Here is a 6722-nt window from a genome sequence, read left to right on the forward strand (position 1 = left end):
AATGGAATTCATCCATTCCCAGGCCAAGTCTCAGCCTGAACAGGGAAACCTTTTTAACCCTTCCTGGGGAGTAGCCAGCCTGAGTGGGCAGAGCATTCCTGTACCTGGGATCCATTTGCTGCCCAAGGAGGTGCTCCAACTTGCAACCACATAATGACCCAAATTTAGCAGCTTCCAGGTCTAGCCCCAGCAGGCCCTGAGTGCAACCGACAGATATTTCGCCATGTATTGGCCAAGAACCAGATGCTTCATAAGAATGCTGCCTTGTAGTACAGAGTAATTGGAGGTACTGTTGCCAGCTTCTATTAGTGTAGAATGCTGCAGCGTGATTGTTGCCAGGTTCTTATTGCATTCTTATGAGTCTTTTCCAGCTCTACCTGTAGATGCTAGAGACTGGACCTGAGATCTGGACAAAAAAACAGTTTACACTCCCTCTGTCACAGATCAACAAGCCTTACCTCTTTCTCAGTGTGTAGAGGCTAAGGCCAGTTCTATATAGGAAGTGGCTGTGCACTTTGGGCCTATGTGTGTTGGTTCCAATGCACATAACAACTCTGCAAACAGGATGCCCAACACAGGGGTATCTGGTGTCAGAAGTGAGCCGGCAGTAAATCACACAGAGTAGGTGAAGTTAACTCTTTATTAGAAACAACCAGGATATGCACAAGAGTGTCAGGCCTAAGGAGCACGGCGACTCAGCTCTGATAGGTCTTGTCCCTATGCGGCAGTTGTGGAGACTGAAGGTTCCTGCCTTCCCTCAGCTGCCTAAGTGTCCTCCTGTCCAGGGTTTCCCCAAGAAATCTGAGACTGCCCCAGCGTGCCTTCCTTTGCTCCTCCCACTTCATACCTCTCCTGGTCCTGAAAGGCAAGAAAAGAGGGCAGCTTATCTCAGCAGGAGGGGGAGACACCTTGGCTTCTTCACCAGCCTGACTCACCTCTGCCTCTTGGCCTCCCTCCTCTCCTACCAGTCCACGACAGGTGTGGAAACAGGACTTAAACACCCACCACGTATGGCTGGGAAGTACAGTCCCACATCTCCATCACACGTCATCTCCTCACACTTGGAAACCTCATAGACCTATGAAGCCCTATATAAGAGGTAGGCGACTATTTTAGTTCTGAGGGCCTCACTCGCTTATGGGAAATTTTCTGTGGGCCACAGACCAGTAACGAGTGGATTCAGGGGTCAAAAGTGGGCAGAGCAATGAATGTCAACAGTACATTTGTATACAATAGGCAAGTTTCCACACACACACACTCCTATAATCACCATCAAGGAAAGTATCTGGACACCATCAGAGTACAGGGACATATTACAGTCAGGCTCCCCCCCCCAAAAAAAAACCCCTCAGGGGGTGAGGGAAGGTTGTTGAGGGATGTGGCCTGCAGGGAGGTGGTGTGGCCTGCCTGGGGAGAGTCTCAGGGGCCAGACAGAGAGGGTTATAGGGCTGGATATGGTTCATTGGCCCGCAGGATGCTGCCTGCTGAGAAAGTGAAACATTCTGTGCTCTGTTAAGGTAGTAATAGGCAGGGAGCAAAAGCAGGGTGCTCCCAGGATGAAAACTGTGGGAGAAATTCATCCTTCAAGGTGCCTCTGACATCGCTGCTTTCCTTCTCTGCTATGGGCCTGCCTCTTTCCCCTACAGGCTAAAGATGGCTCTGTTCCAAGCGAGTTTTGTCTGAGAAAATAATTAGTATATTGGGAAAAGCGTCCTGCCGTCTCCAGTACATGTTTATCTTCCCACTCCTTTTCATTCTTCCTTCATGCCTCTCTGGGGCTCCCGGTTCCCAACTCTCCCTTTTGCTCCTCGCTCGCTGCTTGATGAATGAGTCAGGCTTCTTTCTCCTCATTCCCTCCGCTGCCTGGGCATTACTATTAAGGAGCAGGTCATCTGGAGAGGTGTTTAATTGCGCCAGCTAATGGAAGCAGCAGTGGGAGGGATCACGGCCATTTGCGGTGAGCGTATTTGGTTGTTTCTAAAATGGGTAACTCGCTTTTCTGTGGAAAGGGACCATTTGATAAAACTGAAGTAGCTAATGTGGTCCCCCCCAGAAATTGCTAGACTGTAACTCCCAGACACCCCTAAACATTACCCATGCTGGCTGGGGCTGATAGGAGTTTGAGTCCAAGAACATCCAGGGGGCACCAGGTTGGGAACAAGCTGTCCAAGCCCAAGAAAGGAATCAATTAGCTATAAGCTCATGAAAGCAAATGTGAAGATTTTCCAACAACAGCATGGGGGAGAATCAACCAAACACACACACACACACACACACAAGAAAAACACCAACAACAACCTGATCACGCTTGCCACAGGTTGGCTCAAAACAAATCTCTTTGTCCTGTTATAATGAAGCTGGAAACCACAACTGTGATTCTTCCCTTTACATGAGCAAAAACACACAAGACACCCTATTAGCAGGGAACTGTGGAGATCTCAAGAGCAGCTGGCTCCAGCTCCCTCCTGGATTATACGGTGATTGCCCTTTAGATTTGCAGAAGAGGATGGCCACGCTCCACCTTCCCCTGGTTTCCCTTCCTGCTCAGAAACACACGGCTCAGTCCTGCAAGAACAGCCAAAGTCTGCAATCTTATTCTGACTTGTCTGGGAGCATAACTTCCTTCTGAGCAGACAAGGCAGCAGAGGCAGAAAGATATGCTCTCCTTGCTACCACCGGCTATATGGTAGGAGCAGCTAAACACTTGTGCCTCTGCTTCGGCAGTTTTGCACTGGGACTTTCTCCAACTGCACGCTAGCAGACGTCTGACCTGCTTCATTGCTTGGACCAAGGACTCCCCATGGCCAGAGAGGGCGCTCAGGAGCAGGCCAGCCAATGGCCTTTTCTAGCTCACCACCCCACAGGGAAATTGAGCAAAAGCACCAGATGTTGCTGGACTAAAACTCTCTACATATGTTATGCACAGGGCTGCCTCTGAAGATGGTTTGGGAGTTTCAGCCAGTGCAGAATTTGGCGGCCAGGGCAAGACAGTTTGAGCCTATTACACTGATCCTGGTCTGAGTGCACTGGCTGCCAATTAGCTATTCTGGGCTCAATTCAAAGTGCTGGCTTTGACATAGAAAACCTGAAATGGCTTAGGCCCGCCTCTCCCCATATAAACTAACCTAGACCCTGAGTTCACCCTCTGAGGCCCTTCTTCTCGTGCCTCCTCCACGAGAAGTCTGGAGAGTGGCAACACAAGAACGGGGCCTTCTCTGCAGTGGCTCCCCATTTGTAGAATGCTCTCCCCAGGGAGGTTCCCTGGAGCCTTCGGTATAGATTTTTAGGCACCAGGCGAAAACGTTCCTCTTCAACCAGGCCTTGGGCTAATTAATATTCTTCAGCCTTTTAAATGTGTCTTTGCAAAGCGGGGTACTGCTTTGTTGCTTTTGTTTTAACTATTTATTTGTGCTTTTACTCTGTATTTTTGAATTGTGCTCTTGTGATGAAGGGCTCTAACAAATAAATCAAATAAATAAATAAATCCCTGACCATTGTCTGGACTGGCTATTGCGGACAGAAGTTGAAGCCTTCCCACCCCTGTTTTAAGCTGTTAGACTAAAACCAGGAGGAGACCCAGTTTCAAATCCCCACTGAGCCAAGGAGTTCAGTGGGAAACCTTAGGCTAGCCACTAGTCTCTCAGCCTAACCTACCTCACAGGGCTGATGTAGAAAAATGAGGACAGAAGACAGAATAATGTGCATTACCTTAGAGTGCTCTCTGTCTCTCTCTCTCTCTTAAACACACATACACTTTGCATGTAAAAGGGTTTGCTTCCATTGGCATACATAAGTATTACACATAACCCCATACCGATGTTTATATTGTGATATCCGGTGTGTAAAACTAATTAGCTGGACAGAGGGACTGCTAATGAATAAACACAAAGGAGGTGACTACCTTCCCCTCTCTATTAACCAGAGGTGCCAGCATGGGCAACGGTCAGGGCTGATGGGAGTTGTGCCCTTGAAGAAGAGTTCTGTGTGATTCGGCAGCTTGCTATTTGCATTGTAAACTCGAACTGGCTCCCATTACAGAGATTGCCCCACTTGCTTTTTGCATCTTGTTCTATGATGCACTAGCATCCTCCAGAACCATGCAAATAGCGCTAAATCAATTAATTATAAGGGTGGAGGAAAGCACAACGACTGTTTCCTCAACAATGATTCTGATTTATCACCTCAGGGCTGTTGGCCTTTGCAGTTCAATACTTTGTAGACTATCGCAGTCCAAGACGATGTCATTTCCAGCAGCAATATGTCCACAAACAGAGGCATTGTTATGGAAACAAATCCTTTTACCTCAGGCAGACAGTGAAAACAATGGAGCCAGTGGTTCCTGGTGGCACAATGGCGCCATCTTCTGGATAGAGGGATAAAACACACTTTCGCTGCTGCATTGGGACAGTTGAGCAAAAGGCTAACCCACAGTTTTCCATCCAGCAGTGATTGACTCCTACATTCCTGGAGCAGAAATTCTTCACTTTTCCCCCAACAACTTTTAGGTTGCACTAAGATAATACTGGGGACGCGGGTGGCGCTGTGGGTAAAACCTCAGTGCCTAGGACTTGCCGATCGTATGGTCGGCGGTTCAAATCCCCACGGTGGGGTGAGCTCCCATCATTCGGTCCCAGCTCCTGCCCACCTAGCAGTTTGAAAGCACCCCTAAAGTGCAAGTAGATAAATAGGTATCGCTTTATAGTGGGAAGGTAAACGGCGTTTCCGTGTGCTGCGCTGGTGCTGGCTCGCCAGAGCAGCTTCGTCACGCTGGCCACGTGACCCGGAAGTGTCTCCGGACAGCGCTGGCTCCCGGCCTCTTAAGTGAGATGAGCACACAACCCTAGAGTCGGACACGACTGGCCCGTATGGGCAGGGGTACCTTTACCTTTAAGATAATACTGCACTATGTATTGGGCTCTACCCAGATCAGATAATGCCTCAGCCGGAGTATTGTTTGGGTTAATATAGTGCCAGAATGACAAGTAAACTCAGGATTCACTGGAGAGTAAAGATTTTAATGGATTTGGAATGCGCTGGTCACCGAAGAATTGATGCTTTTGAATTATGGTGCTGGAGGAGACTCTTGAGAGTCCCATGGACTGCAAGAAGATCAAACGTATAGATTCTGAAGGAAATCAGCCCTGAGTGCTCACTGGAAGGACAGATCCTGAAGCTGAGGCTCCAATACTTTGGCCACCTCATGAGAAGAGAAGACTCCCTGGAAAAGACCCTGATGTTGGGAAAGATGGAGGGCACAAGGAGAAGGGGACGATAGAGGACGAGGTGGTTGGACAGTGTTCTCGAAGCTACCAGCATGAGTTTGACCAAACTGCGGGAGACAGTGGAAGACAGGAGTGCCTGGCATGCTCTGGTCCATGGGGTTACGAAGAGTCGGACACGACTAAGCGACTAAACAACAACAAGTGAGGTAAAGCACATAGGACACTTGTAAGTGTCTCCACTCGGCCTCTTCTTCCTGCCCGCCCAGCAGAATGCTGAAAGAAGGACATACTGCTTTTCTGAACTGGACCCCCAATGAGGCAAGGTGAGCCAACTGCCTCGGGTGGCAGGATCAAAAGAGGCCACCTAATAATGCATCACCTGCTGCCACTGCCACACATTCCAGATCTGCTACCTCCTCAGCAGCTTGCTTCCATGCTGCCTCTACAGCAGCCTCTCAGCCGCAGGTTTCCTCTCTCCCCATGGAAAAAATGCCCTCTGGGGTCTCCTGGGTTCTGCCCACACCAGCGTGATTCAGAGTGGGGAGGGGGCCATGACAGCCTTTGATTCCCATTTCAACCATCAGGTAAGATGAATTGATTCCCCGCCTTGTTCCCAAAGTAGATCTGTATTTCCTTCTCCTTCCCCTGCAGGGTATGTGTGGTTCGCCTCAGGTGCCAAAATATCTCTTGATAGAAATTTGAACCCATCACCCGCAGAGGGCTTTCAAAATTGGGCGGGGCTGCATGTCGCCAACCTCTCCTCTCCTGTCTGCTCCAGGTAGCAGCAGACTTCCTCATGCGACATTAAAGTAGGGTAACATCACAGAAAAGGGGGATACGAAGTTGCCTGGTCCAGGAGAGGACTGTGTGTAATGGCTGTCTGTCTGAATGGAATCAACTGCAGTGCCTTGTTTTCTCCTCTTTGGCCAAGCAGGGAGGAAGGCAGAAATCAATCCATCCCCTCTTTCGCAGTCTGACAGGCTGAATAAGCAAAGCCAAGAGGAGGGGAAACCTCTGCCTGGAACATCATCCCTGAAACACATAAAAGGCGACAGGATCCATTGTCTTGGAAATCAAAGGCAGAAGTATTCTGCGCTGAGTCACTCTCTATCGAGGGGCAATGGGACTTGAGAGGCCTCCACCCAGAGCAGCTTGAAGCAAACAATGAACTGGGTGTTCGAATGCAGGGGCACCAGGAAGAATCCCTCACCATCTGCTATTCTGCTTGAACAGTTTGCCCTACAGCAGGGAAGGGGACTGTCATGGACTGGCTAGATGCAGAGGAGTGGTGGAAGGCACCAAGGGAAGAAGGCTCAGAGCCAGGAAAGTGGTGGTGAGATGATCATGAGTGGTCAGATGGAGAAGACTGAGAGGAGGAGGTGTCCGAAGCTGAAGAGGTAACAGGGCTTAGTGAGCTGGGGGAGTCTGTGGCAGATGGAAGTTCAGAATCAGAAGCAGGAGAGGAAGGAGGTCAAGAGGCACAGATGAATTACTGTATTT

This window comes from Podarcis melisellensis (assembly GCF_964234715.1).
Source record: "Podarcis melisellensis genome assembly, chromosome: 7".
Classification (NCBI taxonomy): Eukaryota; Metazoa; Chordata; class Lepidosauria; order Squamata; family Lacertidae; genus Podarcis; species Podarcis melisellensis.